Source organism: Alexandromys fortis, unplaced genomic scaffold (genome assembly GCF_014885135.2).
Source record: "Alexandromys fortis isolate MF-2015 unplaced genomic scaffold, M_Fortis_MF-2015_v1.1 scaffold_5, whole genome shotgun sequence".
Taxonomy (NCBI): Eukaryota; Metazoa; Chordata; class Mammalia; order Rodentia; family Cricetidae; genus Alexandromys; species Alexandromys fortis.
In genome coordinates, this window is record NW_026067924.1 from 23,496,718 (window position 1) to 23,523,332 (window position 26,615).

At 41.9% G+C, this 26,615-nt stretch overlaps 1 protein-coding gene across 7 annotated transcripts in view; it reads right to left on the minus strand.

The window, feature by feature from the left end:
• The window catches only part of Lyst (lysosomal trafficking regulator), a 162,745-nt gene extending 136,363 nt beyond the window's left edge, over positions 1-26,382 (minus strand). For 5 of the 7 annotated variants that reach the window (XM_050142449.1, XM_050142450.1, XM_050142443.1 and 2 more), the window contains exon 1: positions 11,655-13,130. The gene's annotated coding sequence lies outside the window, so the exon portion shown is untranslated. Of the gene's footprint in view, positions 1-11,654; positions 13,131-25,890 lie in introns of those variants that run through there. The other 2 variants (XM_050142448.1, XM_050142446.1) reach the window with 2 other exon arrangements.
• Between the last annotated feature and the right edge of the window lie 233 nt (positions 26,383-26,615).

Consider the following 26,615-nt stretch of genomic DNA (forward strand, 5'->3'; position numbering starts at 1 on the left):
CACAATTAGTTTCTACCACTATGTTGAAAAATAGGTAAGCTTGGCACACATGTGTAGTCCTAGTACTTACAAGGCTAAAACATGAGATATGCCTCGTGAATTACAGGCTGGACAGGGCTAGTGAGACACCTTCTCAGAATAATGATGATGATGATGTAGACACAGGCACATAAAGAAAAATAGTTAAACTTTACATAAATTACATACTGGACGTCAATTGCTACAGGCTCCTATGATACCCATACATATTTTGGCTATAGAATTACATTAAACACTAAAATGTTTAGGATGTTGACAGTATAGGTGAATGAATGTCAGACTAAAAATAAAAGATACTTTTGAGCTCATTTCTCCTCAAACCTTTATGAACATATCCACACATGCACACACTTTTCAACTGTTGGTTTTTCAGTTTGTTTTGAAACGGTCTGGCTATACAGCCGAGGTCACTTCAAAACTTAGCACCCTCCTGACCTAGGCTCCCGAGTCCCCAGTATACATGTGTGACACTATGCCCAGCCTGTTCACTACTATTCTTATATTCAGAAAAATAAACAAAAACTAGAAAATATCTAAATGTTTCTTAAGACTGTGAACTTTCATGACAGTACACCATTGAGAAAATGCAGCAAGCATGAAGATCCATTTACAATTAAAATTACATATTTCAAATGTTTCATTAATGTGTATATGACCAGGTTTTGTCAAAACAACATTGCTAGTATTCAATTTTTTTAAAAAATAATGAGTAGGACTAGAAAGATGGCTTAGCAGTTAAGAGCACTTGTTGCTCTTGCAGAAGAGACAGTTTCAGTTCCGAGCACCCATATCAGGAGGCTCACAACCACTTTTAACTCAAGCTCCAGGGTCCCTAACACTCTATTCTGATATGGTGGGAACAATCACATATGTTTTGCACTTGCATTGACTCAGGTTCACATACATAAAAATAAATCAAATATTACAAAAATAAATAAACCAGTGATATGGTTCAGTAGGTAAAAGAGCTTCCTACCAAAACTGACAGCTTGAGCTCAATCCCCAGACCTACACGGTGGAAGGAGAGAAAAGACTCCTGAAAGTTGTCATCTGACCTCCATGACTACACGCAAACACACTTTCTCTCAGACAAACATAAAATATAAGGAGTAGAAAAGATTATGCCAGTAACTTGAAACAAATGACTTTAGAAATTGTCCCCAAAACACTTAAATAAAGTTAAAAGGGAAAAATGCAAGAAAAAATATCAGCATTATTGTGCTTGGAAGCACTAGTAAGAGGAAATTCAGAAAGCAACAAAGAATTTTAATCTTTAAGAAATTCCAAGTTGAGCAGGTCCAGCACAACAGAAGCAGAGTGGAACTCTAAGTTCCAGGCAAGTCAGGTCTACAGAGTTCCAGGACAGCCATGGCTACACAGAGAAACCCTGTCTCAAAAAACAAAACAACAAAAGTAAACAAACAAAAGAAGAAATTCCAAAACAAAGCTGAGGATACAGCTCAGTGCTGGAGCCCTTGCTTGACATATGTTAGACCCTGGATCCAACCCCTAGCACACACACATACTCCCATTTAAAACATCAGGCCAAACTGTGGAGATAGCTTAGTCGGCAAAATGTTTTCTTTGCAAGTATGAGGACCTCGGTCTGATCTTCAGAAACCCATGTGAAAAAAAATAAATAAAAAGTTGTGTGTGGTGGTACATACATGTAATCCCAGTGCAGAGAGAAGGAGTCAAATGGATCCCTGGGACCCACTGGCCAAATGGCCTGGCCTAATCAGCTAGTTCCAGACCATTCAGAGACCTGTCTTAAAATAACCACACAGATCTCACTTGAAGGAAGTTCTTTGGTCTACACACACACACACACACACACACACACACACACACACACAGTCAAAATGCAATGAAGTCCAAAAAGCAAAGAAAGAAAGCAGGGTAATGAGGTAGCTGACGGACACAACATAGCTGCCCTACAAGTTACACCAGTACAACTTCCTTGCTCTGGCCTTGCTGCATTTCCCACTTCAATGGGTGAATAACCAGAAGTTACAACAATGAATGCATTTTATGAACTGAGAAATATGTTTTGCTGCCCTTTCAAAGAGGCCACATTATTTTGATAAAAAGAGGAAACTGTTCTTACCATTGAATTTCACACTCACCCAGACTCAATGTATTTAATAGCTCTGCTGCTAAAGTATAATGAATGCAATTATGACGACTGTTTCCTAAGGAGTGAAGACAACTACAGAACTAAGAAATACTGCAGCAAATCACACTTGGCCAGATCAATGTTAAAGAAAAGGAAAAGTAATATTATTATTGCTTTTTAAAAGCTCATAATACTTTAAAAATCATACAAATTCTGTTTGTGGTAAGTAAACAGAGATTACTATACTTAATCAAAAAAAAAGCATTTCTAATGTATGAAAACACAGTTAACTTTTTAAAAAAAAAGAGGTAAGTGTAAGGAGAAAAATAAACCCAGAAAATAGCAAACATCCCAACAATCTTTTGGGTGGCTCATGGCTAACCATTCTAAAAACAGTACAGAGAAAACAGAATTGTAGACTTAGTCCACATTAGATGTAAATTAAATACTTCCCACGCACTGCAGTATTTGACACTTTTAATGAGTAAGTTTGTCTTATTTATTTAAAGCACATCTCCCAGAGCTGGAGAGATGTCTCAGCAGTTAAGAACACTTATTGTTCTTGCAGAGAATTCAAGTTTGGTTCCCATCACACATACATATATAAATCTTTTTTTTTTTTAAGAAATACATATCTTCGAGAGTTCCAGCGAGGGCTCAGCATCAATAGTGTAGCAGAGGCAGGGCCTCGAACCAACACAAGGATTCTTTGCAATAAATGCCTGCATGTAAAAGCATATGAATAAGAGGGTTTACCGCATGACTCTGTGTCATGCTGCAGCTTCCAGGTCAAGATTTTCCCTTTCTTCTTCTTTTTATTTTTTTTAATCTTAAATTTTATTTTGTTTTTATTTAGGAGAGGGGAGGTTGCAGGGTCAGAGGGTGGATACAAGGGGACAGGGGATGGGTGGGATCTGGATGCATGTGAAAGACACAAAGAAAAAAAAGGAAGTTTAAAAAAAATGTATCTTCCAAAGCCAGGAGCAGTGACTCTCAGCACAGAAGAGGCTAAACAAGTAGGATTAAGTGTGAGGTTAGCCTGCGCAACAAAATAAGACCCTATCTCAAAAAACCCCAAAACAATAAAACCTATCTTCCTCTTACTTTTGCCTTTGCAATGACATTAACAATTTCTGATGACAGGCTCCAAGTTCCCTCTTAGTTTTTAACCCCTCATCTCCATTAGCTTATTCACTGCTTGCATTTAAGGCAGAGGAAATAGCCCATTGATAACTCCCTCCTCTTTCAAGATTACTCAAAAGTGGTCTATAATGGAAAGACGTTTCACCTCTGCTCTGTGCACTGCAGCCTGGCTTCTGTTCACAGTCCTCTATCAAAACTACTTAGGCCAAGAGCAAAAACAACCTTCTAATTGCCAAATCTATTTCAACAAGCACATTTCAAGTACTTATCTGTTCAGATTTCTCTGCGAAATACAAAGCTTATGATAACCAATAACCATTCTGTCCTTAACCCTCTCTTCTCTTTTGACTTAAGGGATCACATATATACTCATACACATCATACATATACCTCTATATGTTGTATACTTCCTTCTCTGACTACTGTCTAGTCTCCATAGTTGGATTCTTCTCTGCCAGCTCCTCATGCTGAGGAGGTGCTGGATTCTCTCCTCCTGCTGCTCATCTCTGGCGCTCTCTCTGTCTCTCTCTCTCTCTCTCTGTCTCTCTCTCTCTCTCTCTGTCTCTCTCTCTGTCTCTCTCTCTCTCTCATGCTTTTTATGAACTCAGCCACTTCTGAAGTTACAACTATCACCTATATGTCTAATGACTTCCTAAATTCTTATTCAAAGATGAGACCAGACTTTCTTATATAAAATGTAGCCAGAAAGTCTCGGGACAGTACCCTGACACTAGAGAATATAATCTTAAACTGGCACCATTCAAGCCCCTCTAATAGCACTATTCTCACTAGTTACCCCCTTCCAGTGTTCCTCTGCTTGCCTACACTAGTGTGACCAAATACCTCTCTATTTGCCCAGCCTAGTTCTGGCTTATGTCTGTCAAAGAGTAATGACACTCTTTTGTTCTCAAAACACCATCTATTTGGCCAATAAACCGTATGACTGCCCTACCTACTCATCTATCCCTTTGACTTTTTGTGCCCCACTAGGTAAATCCTCCCTAACTTTCTGTTGCTATGTTTTATTTGTAAGAACATGTATACATGTGCATAACCTCAAGCAACATCCTCAGAAATATCATCTGCCTTTTTTGAGAGAGGGTCTTGAAGCTCACCAATTAGGTCAAACTGGTAAGATAGCAAAACCCAGGATCCTCTTGCTTCTGCCTCCCCAGAGCTGGTATTTATTGTGTATGCTACCAGGGCCACCATTTTTACATGGCTTGGTCAAAACTAGGGCCTCGCACAGACAAAGCAGACACTTTACTAAGCTATCTCCTCAGCTTCTTATCTGTGTTCTTTATTTCTTTTCCAAGCCCTACCTCTGTTTCAAAGAATTTCTCTACCTTCACCTCTTCTCAGTAAAGATCATTACATCACCAAGATCTCGGCCTGGAAAGAAATGTCAGTATTCACCTAGCTTCCCAAGCATAGAGCTTCATTTTATCTTTCAGGGTTAGATTTACAGTTGTCAGCTACTGGCCAAGCTCTGAGTAGACCATTACCATTTATTATGAACAATACCACATGCTTTTCACAAGAGCTGATCTTCTGAGGTTCAGTATCTATAAGAACAAGTAATCTTAATGCACTAGACTTAAAGAGTTACCTTGTTTCCTCATGGCTCCTGCTTTGCAGCAGGTTAACATGGTTTAATAGTTGGTCATAAAGACTTTCAAGTTACACAGACTCAAAAGGCTACTTACTTAGCCTCACTGAGCCCTGGTTTCCTCACCTACAAAACACTGGTCCTAACATGCACCTTATAGGATTGCTGTGAAACATAAACTTCCAAAAGCATATACAATGATTAGCACTAATGTTACTATTAAGATTGGTTGCTCAGTAGCAGCAGCTGTATTTTGTCTCTTATCACTAAAAATTGCCCCAACTCTAGAATTTTAAATTTAGAAAGATTTCATATATGTGTCTTTTTTTCCATCTCTAAATTCTACTCACAGATCCTTTTTTACTAAGATTCTTCACCTTATTCACAATCCACATGTATCAGCCTCAAATTAGCTTAGCTTTTCTTCCAACTTGAGAGCTCCTAACTGTGAAGGGAAGGGCCACACCCCTTCACATAGAGTTCATAGCCACCCTCCATTCTTCAGTGTCATACCACCCTTTCTCCCAAGGTTCTTCATTATACCTTTCTTTCCCAGTCTCATCCAGGTTCAGTTTAACATACTTGCTTTTTCACCTAAGCAAAGCAGGCCACTAATAATTATCTCTGTACATTTGTGATTTCTAATTCTAACCATTCTAATAATCTCTGTACATTTGTGATTTCAAATCTTGGGAGAATGTTCATCACCATTCTGTAAGGTTACAAGTCCTTGTTTAAATTTCTTCATCTTCACACAGGTGCTCAGTTTCAGGACTCATTAGCCACAAAAACAAGAAATCCCAATACGCTAGGCTTAAAGGGTTCCCCCAAGCATATCCCCACTGACGTTTCTCTTTCTGTCTCAGCAGATAACCAGAAAGAGACACTGTCCTGAATACTCAGCTCCACCTCAACCGACTCCTTTATTTCATTTTCTTTTACAAACGGAAAGATGCATTGTTACTCTTCTTCTGAGTAACCCTTTTTAACTTTTGCTCTTGGGCCCAACCCTCTCCTTTCTCTCATATTATATTCAATCAATTAGCATTTTTCTCTTATGTAGGATGCCCCTTTCCCTCAATCCACACAAGTATCTTTAATTTCACTCCTTAAAGAAAAACACACCTTTGGCCAATCACACTCCCAGCTCAACCTTCCATACACTGTCTCCTCTACATTCCCAAAAAGTATCTGAAGACTGTATTTACTGAATAAAGATGTTTTTACATGATCAGACTTATTTTTTTTAAATTCTATACAACTTGTTTCGATGAAAGAAATCAAACTGAAAGCTGATGGATTTAATTTCCTTTTCCTCTATTATAATAATTGTTAATTAAGAACAATCAACATCACTATTCACCCAATTTATACTCTTCAAAGTCTGCTTTTATTCCTCTTTCCTTTATCCCATTTCTTAGGCTAGGACTGCTACTGCTGACACTTTTCCCATCTTAAACTAATTCTGGGGGCAGTGGAGGGCACTTTTGGAAGATTGAATAAAATAGTGGGTGCATGTACTATACACAGTAAATATAATTAAAAAATGCTGTTATTATGTTATCTCTGATAATGTGAGCATGAGGCTAGATCACTGATGTGTTGTAAAAACTGAATTGGTCTTAGAAATCAATATTTTCTGATCATGAATCATAAAGCATTTGGCAATCTGGCTTATTCTTTTTCTGAGAATCAATGACAAATGTTTCAATGTACAATTTCTCAGCTTTACCTGCTAATTCTTCAATTTTGAAATGTAAAATAGGCAATTGCCAGACGTAATGGTGCACACCTCCATTTCAACACTCAAAGAAGGAGGACAGAAATTCCAGGCAGCCTGGGTAATACTGGTAGAGCTTGACTTAAAACAAACACAAACACAAACACAAATAAAATGGCAATTCTTCAAGTTTCTGGCAAAAATCTCTCTTTAAATATAATTTTCTTTTATAAAGAAGTTTTAGACAAAAAAAAAAAAGAAGTTTTAGGTTTACCTCAAAAGCAATTGGTAAAAAGAAAGTATACATAGCTGTCTCCACACTGCACAGCCTCTCTGGCTATAAGCATCCCACATCACAGAAACAGTTGTTACTAACAAACTTACACTGACAGGTCATTCTCATCCCAAAGTCAAAGTTTACATTAAGGTCCAGAGTTGTATATACAAACGTATAATGACATATATCCACCACTGTAGTATCGTACTGCCCTAAAACTCCTCTGTGCTCTCTGCCCATGTATTCTTCCCTTTCTTCAGCTTCTGATCTTCTCTCTCCGAGATTTGCTTTGCCTTTTTTCCAGAAATTTCTCATACTTGGAAAAATTAAGTACACAACTTTTTCAGACTGGCTTCTTTCATTTGGTAAAATGTATTTCAGATTCCTCTGTCTTTTAAAGCTTGGGCTTTTAAATACCACTTATAAAGGTGCAACTGGCATGGCATATAACACACTGTACATCTTTAAATTATATAATTTGTTCAGTTTCAACCTATGTGTACACCCATGAAACCATGGTCATAATCAAGATAGTGAACCTGTCTATCACTCCCTGCAGTTTCCTAGAACACCTTTGTTATCCCTCCCTTCTTTGTCTCCTCCCCTTTCCTTATCGATACCCCATCCACCACTGATACACTTTCTGCCACTACAGATAAAAAGGAGCACACTTTCTAGATGGAACTACAAAGTACATAGTGGTTTTTTGTTGGTCATATTGTGAATGTGCGTGCATGCCTGTGCGCTCATGTGCACGTGTCTGGCTTTCTACATGTAGCATAGTTATGTTGCATGATCTATAGCATATTCCTTAATTGCTAAGTAGTAATCCGCTATAGAAAACAGCTCTTTACTTTTCAAAGATTGGTAGAAACAGTTTTATAAACTTGCCTATGTGTGTGCATAACTCTACTCCTCATCTAATTTCTCCATTTATTTAAAACAGGTAGTTCTCTTTTTCCCATCCACTGTATGGATTTCGGTTTCAAAGAATAAAATTTGAATGGAACAATAACTAGCCCTTTGGGAATTATTTTATTTCTTTTTTGACTAATTAGGATGCTTGGTTCTAAGCATTACTATTTCATGTTATTAGGTGCTTTTTTTTTTCCTTATCCTATTTTTTCCAGCACTTGGTCTTAGTAAACATTCAAAATTTCCAAAAGTATCAGAACTCTCTCAATTACTATAAAGCAAAGCCAAGGGAATTAAAAGGTACTAGGGCACTGATGAGTAGCAAACCAAGCAAACAAACAAAAAATGAGTAGAACCAGTGAGGATATAGTTGTCTCACTGACTTCAAAAGCAGTTTATGATTACTCACTAATCTGACTGCGTTTATTGTATTTTCAGTATAGATATGTTAAAAATTCATTATAAAATAGTAGCTATATTCTGGTTCTTTAGAATAAAGTGTAGAGCTCAGGACTGAGAGTCACGTATTTTCTGATTCAAGCTTTTTGTTGTTGTTGTTCTCTTTCACAATACTGGAGATTAAACCCAGGGCCCTGTGCATGCCAGACAAGCACTCTGCCACCATGCCACAGCCTCAACCTCATTTTCCCATTTTTGAGACAGAGCCTCACTAAGCTACTAAGCTGTCCAGGCTGGTCTTAAACATGTGATCCTCTTGTTTCAGCCTCCCAAGTAGCTGGGACTACAGAGATACTTCATCAAGTTTTACAGATCAAAGTATAATGGTCTAATACTTTATACTCTGATGTTTAAAAAAAAGTCTCCATTTACAGTGTGATGGTCCATTTATTTCAAGTCATCTGTAATGAAACAAAAGAATTAAGATAATCTCTTTATTTCCTAATAAGGAAAGCATTTAAAAATTCAGGTCTTTTACAGTGTAATTTTACAAATGGCCAAGAGAAGCCACATTTGATAACATTTCTGGGGCTTAAATTCTTTTTAATGGGCATCTAAAGATAATTCAGAAAAAAAGAGAAAGCAGATGAAGGTGTTCAAGTTAAATATAGCAACAGGTATAAAAGATACTCTGGAGCTCTGTATTACATGGCTTTCTCTACAACAAAAATTAACGAACACAATGGGCTGAATCCAAGCAAATAAAACCAAAGCTACATTTGGGAACGTGAATGACGAGGCTGGTTCAAAAGAACTAAATAGAAAATGAATATGAAGCCAAAAGAAGGGTTCATTGAGTGTATTTTCCTAGCAGGATCAAGGTAATGGGTTTGATTCCCAACACTGGAAGAAAAAAAAGTAAGTGAGCATGAAATAAAAATTATCCATTTATGGGCAAAATTTTTAAGCTCCTGGAATAGTCAAGGCAACACAAAACGTTTTTGCAATGCAAATTCACTAATGTCTACTATGAATAATCTTCACTTGGATGTGTGGTGGTATTTTGTTTGTGCTTTAACAAATAAAGCTTGCATGAAGATCACAGTGTGGAGTTAGCCACACTTGTTAGCCATAGAGGCCTGGCAGTGGTGGCAGACACCTTTAATTCCAGCACTCAGGAGCTCTGTGAGTTCAAGGCCATCCTGGGCTACACAAGACTGAATCAGTCTAAAGGGGAAACAGCGACAAGCAGTGGTGGCTCACACCTTTAACTCCAGCACTATGGAGGTGGAGATGGGAAGTGATATGTCTGGACAGACAGGAGGCAGGAGCTCAGGATTCAGTCTGGGGTTTTGTAGAGACAGCATTCAGTCAGAGGATTCATGGAAACAGGATCTTGCCACTTTATCTGAGGATATTGTAGAGGTAAGAACTGGCTGCTCTGCTTCCCTGATCTTTTGGCTTTCGTCCCCTAATATCTGACTCTGGGTTTTTAATTATTAAGACCAATTAGATTCGAGCTACATGGATGCTTAATTTTATTGCCTAAAACCTAACCTCCCAACCAAGCCTATTCATCTCACAAAATTCTCAGTATCTCCCTATTCTATCATTCTTGCTAAAGACAAAATTGTTACCACCCTCTACATCCTACACATGAGCTATTCAAAAATCAATAACCTCTCACCACAGCCACCAATTCCTATGTCATTTCTGAACAGCATTATGCCAATATCCCCAGAGACAAGGTATCGCTGCTTCTGTTCCTGCTAGCCCTTTCCCCCACTGGAGGTGTATTTTCCAACTAGCTATGGTATGGTCCCTTTGAAAGATCAAGTTTAATTATATCATTTTACACTCAAATAGAGGATTCTTCTCCCTACAAAGGCTTATAGGTTCTTTCACAACCTGATCTCTTATCCTTCTAATATGTCAGTACTCTACAACTTGAACTTAGTTGGCTCCAACATGGCCAAACTAGCTGCCAGCTCTCACTCCATCTCCACACTATTGCCTCAGGGCTTTATGCAAGTGGCTTTCTCATCACACATTCTTCCCCTCAAAAAAAAAACATGGATCCTTCCTTCCGGCTGACCAAATTTCATCTTCTCTAACAGGCCTTTCCTAACTACCGCTAATCAAATTGCAACCCATCTCTGGCTCCCTGTCCTCTCTCTTCCCTGTTTTCTCTCTACAGTCCTTAACACCATCTGACAGGGCATCTTCTATTCATTTATGAGCTGACGTTCTTCCAGTAGGCTGTATGTTCCACTTACCAGTTTATAAAAGTGCCTGGCCCATAACAGGTGCTCAACAGATCTTTACACATATGTTATATACGTAATTTACAGTCTGCAAAGTTATCTTAATGTAAAATAAATTCCAGAAATCATTTTCCCCTCTATATGTATCCATGTGGATGACAGCAAAGAGCAATCAGCAGAAAATTACTTGCAAAGCTCTTTAAAAACAGATCTCACCTACTAATTAACTACATTAGTAGAAGCTAAGAGTCAATATTTTTAGTAGAATAGGGTTTCTAGGTGTGGAAGTTAAATGGCAGACCAGCCAACAACCTTCAGGAAGAAAACCTCAATTCAGTGTGCCCTATCAATCGGTTAAACAAACCCTCGGGTAAAGGTAAAATGAATTCGATCCTTAAGGAAACACTGGCCAGAACTCAACACAAATGTGTATTCAACACGAGTCAACACCCTTAATTCTTTTTTTTTTTTCCTCACCCCATCAACTACCAAGCAAGGGCTGTCACTGGCTGAGCATCGAGAATGTTTTGCCGTTTTGTTTATCCCTCTGCGGATTGGATGAGGACGCTTTTCTCGACTCCCTGGGCTCCAGCCCTCCATCACAAACCCTTGGCCTTCGAAAGGCAGCGACGGGGTCTCCCTAGGTCATGCCCCTTCCTTTAGCATCTCAGCCACCACTCCGGAGACGAGCGCGAACCACGAAGGGTGGTACGCGGAGTCCCGCAGCAGGTGTCTCGGGCAGGGAAGGAACAGCAGGGACTCAGATGCACCAGGGTGGGGATGACAGATGGGCCGGCGGCCTGAAGTGGGACGCCCGGAACCTGGCAGCTCCCGCTGTCACCAGCTGAGCAGGACCCGGCGGGCTGAGAGGAGCGGCGGTCCCGGACAAGCGTCCCCCGGGGTGAAGCGCCCCCTGAGGGCACCGGTCCGCCGCGCCGACCGGCCGAGTAAAGTTAGTATGGGGTCCGCCCGCGGGGCCCGGGACCGCCTCAGCCAAGAACCGTGCAGAGCTGCCAGAGCAGGCGAGCCCCAGCCCGGCAGAGCTCCGGGCGCTCGGGTTCCCTCAGCTCCCTCAGCGCGGCGCGACCCCGCCCGGACAGCCCGCCACCTTCCCGCCATGCCCCGCTGAGGTCGAGACCCCGACCCTCGAAGGAGCCCGCGGCCGCCTGTACCTCAGCTCTGTGGAACGCCGCACACTCTCACCGGTGCAAGAGAATCCCGATTCGCCACAGCTGCCCGGCCAGCGCGAGCTCTCACCCCCGCCCCCTCAGGTAACCCGGGAAACCGGGAACACCACCCCTTCCTCCCCCGCCCGGACACAGACCCGCTCCTCTGCGCCTGCGCACGGGCCCCGCCTCGACCACCTAGAGCCCCGCCCCTCCGGGAGGGCACGCCGGGGTCGCCAGCGTGGTGCGTGGAGCATCTCAGCCAATGAGACAGAGGGGGCGGGCCGAGGACGGCAGGGCGGGGCCTGGGCGGCCGGGCTGAGAGCTTCCCCTCCTCCCGGGCAGTGTTAAGCTCTGCAGAATGAGCCTGTGAGGTGGACGCTTAAGATCTCCTTCCTACTGTAGACTCACGACCCCTGGAAAAGCCACGTCTGTTCAGAATGACTAACAGAACTTTGCCATTACGGAGAGATGAATGATCAGTAGCCAAAATTATCCTAGACTATTTTTAGGCTCTTTAGAAACCGCTTATTACGGACCTCTGGAGTTGACCTAACCTCGCTGTGGCTATTATGTAAAACGTTTGGAATGTATTGTTAAGCTTAGCCAACGACTAGCTTTGCAGCAATGCTCAAACGGAGACTAGCAGCAGCGAGAGTTGTCGGGCTGTGCTGTAGTCTGCCCACCTGAAGTCTTTTGCCCTGTATTTGGCAAATGTATTATTGATTTCTGGCCTTTTGTTCTATGGCTATAAGATCTCACGTAAACCTCTTCCATAATTGAGCAGGTAATTCTGGGAAACCCAAATCTGTATTCCTATCTCAGTGTTCAGATTGCCTCAGAATAACTTTCTCTTACTTCCATTGGAGCAAGAGCTGTTTTGCGTGGACAGTGAGTGCAATGTTGTCCTAGCTCCTGCTGGAGTTCAAAGGATGAAAAGAAAAATGGAAAGGTTTACCGAGATGAAAGTTGGACTGCCCTCAAGATACTTCTATCAAGAACTAAAGAGAGGCTTTGATAATTCTGGGTCCACACCCCAGATAATACCCCCATCTAACCCTATTCAAGCACATTTGCATAGAGTGGGCCCTGTGACTAAGATCCTTGCTTAAGCCAAACTTTAGCAGACTTTTGAACCTTCTCCTTGGCCCACGTGCTGTGTGTGTTCATCTTTGTAAACTCCAGGTTTAGCAATTGCTAAAGGCAGTTTAGCAAGAACCCACACATACACAATCAGACCCTCCCTATCTAGCAAAAATGTTTCAGTCCCCACCTTAGGTATCTGTTCATGTTGGCCTGCCTTCAGCAAGAATCCTGCGAGGTTGGTGCAGCCAGAATTCACCCAAGTTGTTATCAATCATAGGCTCCATGTTCCTTGACTATAAATCCCCACTTATCCCTAGTGTGCTTAAAACAGAGGCCTGTTCTGTGCCTGGGCCTCTTTTATGACAGTAGTCCTGAATAAAATTTGTCTTTGCCACTTGAACTTGTGCCAGCTCTGCTTTTCTCTGATGACTGTTAAAGTCACATACCAGTCTCTCCTGAGTGTGGGAACCACAAGTTAAATAAAAGGAAATTTGAACCTCATCACACAAAGTCCAACTAAATCTAATACTGCAAAATGCTGCTGTTTCAACACTTTGACATTTGACATTTTGACAGTTTAGAGGCCACCCTTCCTCACCTTCCAGTCACAACTGTGGCGGGCCTTTGAGATATCAGAAGTACGGGGAAAGAGTCAAAGCTGTACGGATATATTTGGTATCATTTGGCAGTTTTTAAGTCTTCACAAATAATGCAATCAATAATCAACTAGTCTAAAGCTTGATCATGTAGCAGAATAGGGTAGAGTGATTACAACGAATGACAAAAGTGATGATAATGACCCATTATCATCACCAAAGGATACATAAAATAGAACATAATCTGGCATAATGGCAATGCCTTTAATCCCAGCACTCGAGAGGCAGGGGGACCTCTGTGAGTTCGAGAACAGCCTGCTCTATAAAGCCAGTTCCAGGACAGCCAGGGCTGTTACACAGAGACAGTTTCCTGTCTTGGAAGAAAGAAGTTAGGGCATGTCTAAGAAAAGCCCATAGGGTACAAATATGCGGGAAGGCAGGAGCAGTGTAAATGACGTATAAAAAGTCACAGCCCTCGTGGTCCATTCTTTGAGCCTTTGATCTTTCTCCAGCTCTGGCCCAAGCCTTTCTTTCCTAATAAACTCCCTTTGTTTCCACATTACCCTATATGTCCCTGGTCCAATTGCTTGCCCCAAGACAAAAAAAAAAACCCTGGAAATTCCCGTGGATGGCTTTCCATACTTCAGGGTCTGCCTATAAAGTAGGAATCACTGTAGACCCAATGCCTCCAGTTACTTTCTGTTCAAGAATTGAGCAATGAAAAGAATCGCAGATGTTATATCCAAAGGCTATTTGTCAAATGCAGCTCTTAAACCCTCAACTCCCTCATGGCCTGATGATAAAGCAGAGTAAACAGTTGCCTATTGATGTGGCTTAAGGGGGCTCTCTGGGAAAATTCCGCTCTAAAATAACTCTATCTGACTCTGTTGTTTAACCATTAACAGCTCATATCTTTAGACAGAGGTTACCCACTTCCTCTGGCAGGCAGCTTTTCAAAATGCCAGTACTCTAGGGATGGACAACATGCAAATTCTCTAAGAATCAAATAAAAGAAATTCTGTGAAATGGGCACTTGTTTAACAAATATATAAATAGCACCTCCTAGATGCTAAGATCTATGCCCAGCACAGTGCCAGGCACTGGAAACACTGCAGTGTCTCTAAACGCAAGGAGGAAGAGTGGTTGAATATCACCGGCTGCATATTTAGCTAAGGCTGAATCTACTCTTGTTCACACAAGGTTCACTCACTAATCTAACAGCAACAAAGAAACAAACAAGCAAATGTTTTTAATAAACAAAAGGCCACAGAAACATCAAGTAACAAACTGTTTTCTGCTTCCCTTGGAAAGAACACAATAGATGAATGAACAAGGCTTTCTTAAAGCAAAAAAAATCAGAGACGTTACATAACAACAGTATACAGTGGCCCTCAAAGTATTTTTGCCCATAAAAGGCCAAAATCATAGCATTTGTGACGTTGTATGTCTAAATCACAAGGCATTTTTAAAGAAAACATTACGGTATTTATTTTGAATTCGGTATACATTTTAGAATTAAGCCAGGTATAGTAGTGAACATTGATAATCTTAGCATTTTAGAGACTGAGGACCATTGCCACAAATTCAGTGCCAACCTTGACAAGTTGAATTTGATCCTTAGAACCCACATGGCAAAAGGAAAGAAACAAATTCTAAAAGTTGTCGTCTGACCTCCACATGTGTTTCATGGCTTGTGCAAATTCATACACACCAACACATCCACACACACTACAGACAAACATATAAGGAAATATGCCAACAAAACCAGTATATCATACTAGAACACTAATATTCAGGCAATAATAGCGTGTGCCTAGCACTCAGGAAGTGGAAGCAGGAGGATAAGGAGTTCAAGGTCATCCTTGAGTATATAAGTTTGAAGCCAGCCTGGGTTCATAAGAACATTTATCAAAACAGCAGAAACAAAAGTGAGTAAATATGCATAAATGATACAATGCTAACTACATGCAAGCCTAAGACTCTTAGCATAGGAGATTTCAAATGAATACAAAGTAGTGACTGAGAACACACAAAAGTGAAAAAATCTGCAGAAAGAAAAATGAATAATAGAGAAGGAAGCTGTACCCGTGTTTGCTCCAGTGGCAGAGTCTTATAGTGGTAAACTCTCCGTATAACTGGGCTCTGAATGAGTGCTAATGAGCCTATAACATTAAGACTTTAAAATATACACTAATGTGCACATCTTACAGTTAGCTGTTCCCTAGACACCTTCCAATTTGTTCAGTGACTAATAGATCGCATGGTTCCTCATTTCACTTAGGTAGCAGCAAAAGTCCTCGCAATGACCTCCAGAGCTTAATACGTGCTCCGGAACTTCACCTCCTCTCTGTCTTCCTTCCTCACAGACTGGCCTCTTCAGTGCTACGCATATACTTCAGGAAAGTTCCTACTTTTGAGATCTTGCACTGCCTGGCCCCTCTACACAGTGTTTTCTTTCTAGAGAGCCACGATGGTTCCCTTAGCTATACCCTGATGGTATCCCCCGGTGAGACCACCCTCTCAGTACTGCCTTGGGTCCTCAGCAACAAAGACTTCTGCCTGGGGACCCTGAGCCTGAATGTCTCTCAGAACACATACCAAACTTGAAATAGAGCTTAGTGGTAGAGCAGTTGCCTAGCTTGGGTGAGGCCCAGGGTTTGATTCCCAGTACTTCAAAAGCAATAATAATATAATAATTATGATTTTTCTTTCAGATGTCCGGACTTGAGTTTTGGAGTGCTTTGCCCTAATAAATCTTAAAAATGTGCTTTTAAACAGACACCTTGAAATTCGATTGAAGTGGCCAATTCATAATTACAGTCTTTATTCTATAAGAAGCAACTTCTCTTGTTTACAAAAGCTATCAGAGTCCATTTTAGTGAAATTCTTTTATGCAATTTCCTCTGATGTTTCACTGACAGCAACTGTCCTTAAACATATGGATAACTCAGGACTTATGTCATTGCATTACAAGATTTCTGAAATTCAAAAACCGCTTTATGAGGTGACCTTTGAAAGCAGCGTGAAGTCTTGAAGTGATTCAGATTTCCTTCTTTGCTGTGGAAACCTCACGCTAAGTGTGACTTGGGGTTCAGCTTTCATACGTAGGAAAGACAGCTTGTGGACAACAGTGTCATTTCCTCATTGAGGTATTATTTTCTTGTCAAAATATGACCTACTTTCCTGCTTCTCATTGGAAATATATATATATATATATATATATATATATATATATCATCTAAGCCAGACTCAAAGAGAAATACACAATATAGAAACAAAGTGTGGTGTCATCCCAAAGTGACGGATACACTCGTCCACCGATGTTTCCGTGAACATACCACACACACATACACATGATTGGTTTTTTTTTTTTAATTAATTTTTCTTTTTTGAGACAGGTTCTCTTTATGTAACCCTGGCTGTTCTGGAACTCACAGGGATCCTCCTGCCTCTGCCTCCCAAGTGCTGGCATTGATGCTGTGTGACACACATTATTGTCTTTAATACTGCCGTCACCACGCCGGCACTGAAAGAAAAAAAAAAAGCCTAGGATTTAAACCAGGTCCATAATTCCAACATCTCAGAAGAATCACGAGTTTAATCACTGCCAGGGCTACTTAGTAGGTTCAGCCTAGAAAACTTTGCAAGAGTCAATCTCAAAATAAAAAGGTACCGCTCGGTGGTAACCATCTGTCTAGCACTGCCAAATCTTAGGTTCGGTCTCTGTGCTGTAAAATGAAATGAGGAAGGAGAGGAGGGAGTGGGAAGGATTTCAGTCATTTACTAAGCATAAGCCAAGTCATGTCCTTGGTATTTCATATTTAAATAGCAAATATTTGTCAGTCTTTACACCCAATATAGTCCCATGGCCAGCAAGTTTCTGATTAACTTTCAGCTGTAACCTACCTGAGCTGTTTAATTTAGAAGAGCAGGCTAAGTCAGCCCTACATAATAGACCGTCTGTGGAAGGAAAAGGAAACTTTCAAACACTATCATGAGGAAAGCAGGTTTCCTATGTATTCCTGTTTCTAAAGCCAGGAGCCGGGTGCTCAGAGGAGATTAAAGACCATGAGGACTTCTGAGCCTAAGAGCTCAAGCAGACAACTCAGAAGGGAACTAGAAGCACACACTTCTGCTGACGAGTGGATTCACACAACAGAGTATCACCTGCCCACCACAGAGCAGCAGGTGCAGAGGGCTGAGAAACGACCAGGTGAGGAACAGGCACACTGGCACACAGACATGGTGTTGTGGTTTGAGTGTGAAATGCCCCTACAGGTTCATATGGCAGAACACTGGATCCCCAGCTAGGAGTCAAGCCTCCAAGTAGGACCTTATTGGAGGAAGTAAAATTATTGGCGGTATGGCCTGAGGATTCTTCCTGTCTGCTCTCTACTTCCTGATGTAGATACAATGTGACCAGCCACTTCACACTCCGATGCCCTGCCCTCCCTGTCACCAGGAACTATATCCCTTCAAACTGTAGCCAAAACAAACCCTTCCTCCATTAAGTGGTTTCTTGTCAGGTATTGGATCAGCAGTGAAAACAGTAACTGATATGCGAGGGAAGAATAGGTGAAGACATGTGTTTCACTGCCTGCTCATAAAGCCATGCCGTGCAATTTGTTTTTGGAGTACTAGGGATGGGATCTAGGGCTTTGAACCTGCTGGGCAAACATTCTACCACCAAGGAACACCCCAGCCCATAAAATATTTAATAGGTGTAATTTTTTTCATATTTGATAGCATCACAATTTTCTATCGCAAAAGATCATCCCTAATCCTACCTAATACTCGATTTTTTTGATGAGATTGCAAGGCTGACTAGGCATCCAAGTACACGACTGTAATCCCAGATCTTGGGAGGTGTAAAGCAGAAGGATCTAGAGTCCAGTGCTATTCCAAGCTACATGAGACTCTGTCTCAATATTTTCAATTAAAATAAAAAAAATTATAAGACTGAGCCACTGCTGTAGGTCTTCATTCCACCGTTGGAGATTTTCTGGGTATTTGCAGTGTTCCAGCAGCTGGACCAAAATGTGGTTGAAAGACATCCCAGATTTGCTAGGACTCCAGGTAGGCAAACAATCAGTTTTTACAGAGGCCAATGGGAGTTACAGAAATGTCCTGCACAGAAGTCTATGGAAGTCTATGGAAGAGTGCGCACCCAAGGTCAGAAAGGGGCTTTAGAAGACCTGAGAATTAAAAACCAGGAAGTTTGGAGACAGGCCAATTCTTTCCTAATGCTCTTAATTATTCCAGTTAAAAGTAAGGCCAAGGTCAATGAAGTGAGTTGTCCACAAAGCTAAGCTGATTCACCACTGCCTTTTATTCTGAAACACCACCCTTCCTTCTCTTTTGAAATTAAACTAGCCTTCCTTTTACAGCAGAGAAATAACATTTTGGCATACCTTTGATGTCTTTTCTCAAGTAATTGATGGTAAGGATCTGGCAACTATAGTCTGTCTCTCTTGACTGGCATCATTGATGTTTGTGTGTGTCTGTGTGTGTCTGTGTGTGTCTGTGTGTCTGCGTGTGTCTGTGTGTGTGTGCATGCATGTAGACATGTGTATGTGTGTGTGTGTGTGAATCTTTGTGTGCTTGTGTGATATATAAAAGCCCTCTGTTTAGAAACCACTGAAGGTTTGACCAGGAGAAGACAGAGTGTTTTTCACCAATGCTTGTCAGCCAGTAGTGTCAGCATCACCTGGGAACTTGTGAAAAACAGAATCTCAGGTCATGCCCCAGACTTACTGAGTCACATTTGACATTTGAATAAATTCCCTGGGCTATTTAAATGCACATTAAAGTTTAAAAAGGGGAGGAAACAGCATGGGTAAAGTCTGGTGAGCAAGTTACTTAGTGAAGAAGAAAGGCCATGTTTCAGGCAAGGTGGGGAGATGCTAGGAAGGCAAGTAGGTAGGTGAAGATGTTTTATGAGTTTTTTCCTTCTTTTCATATTTAGATTCTCTTTATTACTCTCTATATCCTCCTTAATTGTTAAGACTTTAGTTAATTTTTTTTGAGACAGAATCTTGCTATATTGTCCATTTTGACTTCAATTTTTCTGCCTCAAGCTCTCAAGTGACAGAATTACAGATATATAATACATTGCATCCTACAGCTCCTGGTCATTTTTTAATTAAGTCATGTTTCATATTCCTTAAAACATCCATCGCTTATTAAATAACTCATAAGATATATACTAAACAAGCACGAGGACCTGATTTCAAATCCTTAGTCCATACGTTAAAAGCAAAGTATGGTTGCATATGCCTGCCTCCCCCCATGCTTTGCAGAGCAGAAATAGGAGGATCAGGGAGGGTGTCTGGTGTAGGGGTAAGGAAGAGAGAGAAGAGACAGAGTCTGTAGTGCTAAAGTTTGACTTTAGTGCATGTTAAACAAGATTCTACCACAGAGCTGTTTCCCTATACCTTGATTTTTTCCTAAATAACAGTCTCCCTATGTAACCTAGACTGGCCTGAAAGTTGAACTCCTCCTACCTTTGCCTCCTGAATGCTGGGATTACAGATGTATAACATCACACTGGCAAGAGTCTGTTTTATTAAGTACCAAACACCAAAGAATAAGAGGTTAGTGTAAGCTAGGGTGCTGGTATATTATGCTGACAGGAGTTGACCTGTCCCATACAACTGCATTGATGCCTTAATTGATCTTCATCCAACACGTTCATTAGATTTGCAATATTCATAAGGCACTGTCTTACCCCTTCAGTGGTATAAATTAGGATTTAAATTAAAACGTACAGTTTTCCTCTTTCTATTCAAAGAACTCTCAGGAAACTGGCAGACAATCTCACATTGTCTCCCACTCTCCTCTCTCTTCTGTAATGTTACTATTGTCCCTAGAAAATTTCCCAAGCTTGGCAGGGTGGCTCCTACCTGTAATCCCAACTCTTGGAAGGCCAAGGAGAAGGGTGGCAAAGTTGAGGTTAGAGTAGACTACAAAGTGAGTCCTAGGACAGCTCGGACTACAGTGTGAAACCTTATCTGAAAGGGGAAAAAAAAACACAAAAATTCCCTTCCCAAATATACCGAGATGATTAAGTTATGGGGACTATGCTTTGGCCTTTTTTGTTCCCGAGAGTCTGGGGGTGCTAAGTGCTATGAAAGTTTTGAATAAACTAGGAAGATAATGGAAGAAATAAAACACAAATTGCTGAAGAAATTTCTCCATGACTTGAAGTACGTGATAAACTCTCCTCAGAAACTGTATATCTTCTAAAATTTCAGCAGATCTTATGTAAATTCTGAACTTTGAACCTGACAGATCATATCTTTACCTTTGTGGGCACTGTGATGTGGTATCCTGTTTGCTGAAAAAAAAAAAAAAAGCACTGTTTTAGGCAAAGAAAATCAGAGTTGTAAGAGCAACCTCACCATTTCCCCAGTACACTGTGGAAGCCATTTTGGTGGCACAAGACTTTCACATCTTTGAAATGAACTAAATAGACACACAGTCCCCCCACCTTCCACTGGAGCTCTGTTTGTATCTGGAATTGTGATGTGGAGTTGGTGAGGTCCTAGCTGGGCATAAGTGGTTGAGCAACATTTCTGGGACATTCTCATTCAGACCTTACCCGAGACACAAAATCATTTTATAACAAAACCTGCCCTACAGAAAGAAACTGCTGGCTGTGTGAGTTTTGCATCCAGATCCACTTGCCACCTGCTTCCTGGACACTAAGCCTTGTCCAGGAAAAAAAGCATGTGAGATTTGGCATTAAAGGGCCAGGTCTATTTCCGTAAAAATGTTTTTGGGGGCCCTATTCCCAGGCAACAAGGACTATCTAAAGAACACAGTGTATGCACCATGTAGTGGTTTGAATAGGAATGGTCCCCATAGATTTATGTATTTGAATACTTAGCCCATAGGGAGCGAGTGACACTATTAGGAGGTGTGGCCTTGTTGGAGGAAATATGTCACTGTTAGGAAAAGTGTTGAGGTCTCATATGCTCAAGCTACACCCCATGTGGCACACAGTCTCCTTCTAGTGCCTGAGACTGAAGATGTAGAGCTTTCGGCTCCTTCTGTAGCTTCATGCAGCCATGCCTCTCACCATGATGATAATGGACTAAACCTGAAACTATAAGTCAGCCCCAAATAAGTGCTTTCCTTTATAAAAGTTGCAGTGGTCATGGTATATCTTCATAGCAATAAAATTCTAACTAAGATAAGTGAGTACCAGGGACTGTGGTGTTGCTGTGATAGGCCTGACTATGCTTTTGTTTGGAGGAATCTGGACTTTGGTACTTTGGGTTAGGAAAGCAGCTGCGTGCTTTAAGGACTGCTTAATGGGAGCATAGGTGATTTAAACTGTGGGGTCCTGGCGCAAGAGGTTTTAGAGGGAAAGAATTTTAGTATGTTTCTTAGAGATCGTTCTTTTGATATTTTGGTGAAGAATGTGGCTGCTTTTTGCCCTTGTCCAAAGAGTCTGTCTAAGGCTAAAGTGAAGAGTTTTGAATTAATTCCATTGGCAGGGGAAATCTCAAAACAGCCTAGTATAATACTCTGTTGTGTGGTTATCAGTGTTCGCTCATGTGGATTTATGATGAGAAGGAGCAGACTAGGCAAGTAAAAATACAAAATAAAAAAATACAAAATGTACAAATTGAGGAGAAAAGGGGTACCAGGAAGTGGAATGGAGCTCAGTCCTATGTTCAAGGAGATAAACAGATTAAAGAATAGTGGGGTGTTAAATGGAATAAAGAGAGTGGTCACCTCAGGACATGACCCCACCTAGATAAATTTCCAAATTGAGGGAAAAAAAAATAAAGAAAAGCTTGGTCATGGTGTCTCTTCACAGTAACAGAACAGTGACTAAGACATGGGTAAATCCTGATTCCTTAAATGCCATTGTTCGACATGAATAAATTGTGTACATGTAACCCAGATGGGCCATCTTACTAGAAATAAAATATATGGTCCTTCCAAAAGGCCGCAGTGTCTGACCCAGAAAAGAGATTCAAGACACACATTGGTATTAGAACCCATGTAGACATCAGATGAGGGAAGCGGGAGAACAACAATGCTTAGCGGCAGAGGTCTGTCTTTCCAGCTACTCAAGACACTGAGGCAGATGCATAAGAAGGTTAAGACTGGCCTGGGTTGTAGAATGACTTCAAGGCCAACCTGGGCAAGTGAATTAGATCCTGTCTGAAAATTTGAAAGTATTTTTGGTTGTGAGCCTAGCCTTTAACGGTTGAGCCAAATGCTGGTCAGTGGTGGCGCACACTTTTAACCCCAGCACTTGGGGGAGGCAGAGGCATGTGGATCTTTGTGAGTTTGAGGCCAGCCTGGTCTGCAGAGCTAGTTGCAGGATAGCCAGAGCTATATAGTGAGAATCTGTCTTGGAAAAAAGAAAGGAAGGGAAAAGGAAAAGAAAATGATAATGATGGTATGGTGATAGTGATAATTAATGATTGATGATGATTTTAACGATGATGGTGATGATGATTATAATGGTGATGACAATTATGGTGGTGATAATGACCACAATGACAATGGTGATGATAGTCCCGTTCAGTTCATACTGTGCAAATTCCTTCTTCGGGCATTAAAGGCATCAGTCGAGAATATGGGGTCAGCAAATCAAAGTCATCCATGACCAGGAAATGCATTGAAAAGTATGATCCCAGGACCTCTTGCCCTACAGGACAACTCTCCCAACCCTGGCTTATTTCCTGCTGAATTTATAACATTTCCGCAACTCAGTGGCTGGCTGATAATTATATCTAACAGGAGAGTGAGGACTTCCTGATGGTGTGCAGACAACACTTGCTGTATTTGTAGGCAGCTGTGTCTTCGCTCACAGTTGCAAACCTAAGTTAACCCTACGATTGCCATCCACCATGCCAGACTCAGGTAGTGCAGGGATCCGGGCTCTCCACACTTTACAGGCGGCTGCTAGCTGAGTGTGTTAACCTGCTATGCCTGGTTCTTAACAGAATAATGTTACCAAAAACAAATGAAAGCCTGGGGAGATAGCTCAGTGGGTAAAGTGCTACTGTTCAAGCATCAGGACCCAAGTTCAGACCCCAGAATTCACACAAACGCCTGGCATGGTATCGTGCACCTGTAATCTCAGTGCTTAGACAATGGAGACAGACTGATGCCTCAGACTCTTACTGTGTGTTTTTACTGAGGGCTTTTTTTCTTCTCTTGGCCCAGGACGTTCTTTTTCAGTGTCTATTCCTAATTCATAGAAGGTGTGGCCTCTATTGCTGTACTTTTAAACTGTACCAGTGCCTTTCTTACTATCCTTACTGTTCTTGGAATTTGACTTTTCTATTTCAGCTCTAAGGATGGAACCCAGGTTCCATGGAGAGCTGGTTCACTGAGCTTTTAGCTCTGGAAGTGTGCTTAGCTCTCCGCGAACATTCTTATCTAAACGAGAACAGCCAAGAACAGCAACACTTCATCTCCAAAGGAATTCCATCGACAGGATAGCCAATCAGCCTGGCTGCCTTGCAGGTCTGCTTTAAGTGCCCACTACTGGCCATATGCTTTAATTCAGCTGACCTCCTTTTCTTGGGGTCATCAACATCATTTGCTCATGAACGTAAAGAAGCGTTTGTTCCTTTACTGGAGATAAACTTAACCTCGAGGACGAAGTAATTTACTGTAAAGAGCAGAGCAGGGAGAACACAGGGAGTTCCAGATTTTGTATTCCCAGGCAGATCACAAGGAAGTACAAACTAGAAAGCTTACTGACTGGATTTCTCAAGAGGATTTTCTCCTCACAGCATTTCCCAGCATCTAATTTTAGATTCATGTGTTATTAGCACTTTCAGGTTCCAGCCAGTGTACCACTTCTGTGGAAAACACACTTTCGCTGCAGGGCAGAACCAGGCATCCTTTGCAGGGCCCTTGTGGTCCTTTAATCATCTAAAATTACTCCAAGGGAATTCATGTCCAGCTCCATTACCATAATGAAGACTCGTGGTTAACATACACAATTACCTTTGAGGGGAAAGAGTGGGAGTTAAAACCGTCGCATGATCTGGTAACCTCACTCCTGGGAACAGAGCAAGAAGGCTCTCAGACATCTGCATCCAGAGTTCTACCAGTGTTGTTCACAACAGCCAAGGATGGAAGCCACTCGAGCACGGACTGATGATTTAGTGGGTGAAGCAAAAGTGGTACATACACACAACTCAAAGAAGAGGGGAAAGGAAAGGGACTCTGCCAAAATGCTGTGAGGAACATAGCATGAGGATACTTGTGGAAGTGAGGTAAGCCCATCACAAAAGGATGCATGCTGTGTACTCCTGCGTCGATGATGCATCTCGACTAGTCACACACAGAGAGACTGAAGGTATAAAGAGGGTTTCCAGGAATTAGCGTATTTAACGGGACAGGCTTTCAATTGGGGAAGCTGAAGCTGTGGAAACAGACGTGATGATCGTTGCTAAACAGTGCGAATGTTCTTATGACCACTGGTCTATACGCTTACATGTGGTAACTATTATGCAATCACAAGGATCTGAGTTTAATTCCCAGCACCACTGTGAAAATCTGGGCTTGCCAACATATTCTGTAGTCCCAGTGTAGGGGAGGAAGAGACAGGAGAATCTTTAGGGCCAACCTATCTGAATGGTTCGATGCCAGGTCCCAATGTGAGTACCCTGTCTCAGGTAATAAGGCAGATGGATTCTGAGGAACAACAGCAAGAGATTCAATGAGGCCTCAAACTGAGAAGAGGTAAGGATGGAGACAGGAACTGAGGAGAATGGAAGAGCCCATGCAAGGATAAGACCGTGACTTGTGAGCAGCAGACAGATGGTAGAAGAGTTGTCTCTTTATTTACTCCTGATGTCTCTACCCTCAGCCAAACTGACCCCTCCGCATCCTCAAATGTCCCAGCTTACAGAAAAAGAAAGGGTCCTGGTTCCTTACAACAAGAGCTCTTTTAGATCATTTTGTAGGGGCAAGAGTCCCTGGTTAAACTCACTAAAACTGAGGTTGACCTTGAGGTTACAATCCTTCTGCTTCTACCTCCCAAGTGCTAAGATATGCCACTCCACTCAGCTTCTGTGGTACCAGGAATCAAACCCAGGGTTTCCTGGAGGCCAGGCAAGCATTTTGCCAGCTGAGCTACATCTTCAGCTCCAAAGGTACGTTCTGAATAAGCTCTGTTTCATGTGCTCACTTTGGTCACATCCCACCCAAACCCATCTGCACCCATTTATCAAGTGGCCCTTTTTTAACTCCACACCGTCCAACACAATTCAAGTTTCCTGGCACCAGAAAAGCCGGTCTGGCATCTCTCCGGTGGAAGCCTCCAGCTTACACACTGCTGGGGAATGGCTTTAGTCTCTTGCCTCATTCCCTCATGAGGTTTCTTCAGGGCACCTGCCACCCTCATAACAACCAATGTACTAGAGCCAGCATCCTACGGCACCAGTACTGCCAAGGATTCTTCTTATCATTACCTTGTCCCGTGGTACCCAAGCTCTCAACCCATGCCCAGGCTGCCTGCCCAAGATGCCCCATGCTTTCTGCCAGCACTGAGAAGTCTCAGAAACATGTCTGCTTACCTGCACCGTGATTCCCTTCTTCAGATGAGGAAGGCAGGCTTTCCTTTCGCAGTGACTCTGTAGATACGTTCATTGCAGCCTCATTAGCACACATTTACTCGGTTGCAGCAGAAGTGCTTCACGCTGTTAAACAAGCTGGAGCTCTTGTTTGCAGTTAAATCCTGGCTTCCTCTCAGCTGACTTAGGGCGGCATCATTTTGCTAGCATCAGAGGAACACGAACAGTGAGTCAAACAACCTAAGGTCCCATTGGATGACAAGGGCAAGCCCTGCTGTGCCTTCTGATGTCACCTGAGGAAGACACAGCAGCAGATGGTGAAGGAGGCAATCAATGGTGCTCAGTCACTACAAGTACCCAATGTCTCCATGCAAGAATGGCTAAGCTGTGGAAAGAGGCCAATGCATCAACCACTCTGACACTCTACTGGCTCCTCTCAAAGCCAAACCGTCCTTGGGAATGGCTTTCTGAAAGCCCCATGCTGCTGTTTCACCCGCGGATGATGCTGGGAAATCTCCACTTCTCCACGGAATGGCTTTCTCTCCCTCTGGCTTTCTGGCGAGGGGCCATGGTTGAATCACATGGGAAATTTGGCAGAGCAAGGCCCATTCCTTTGCAGTGTGTCTGCAGTGAGGATTTCGAGTTAGGAGATTTCATGGTGATTCTTCTGAGTCATTGCTCCTGCAGAGGGGTAAGCCTTCGGGATGTCCCTGAAAGAATCTTCACGA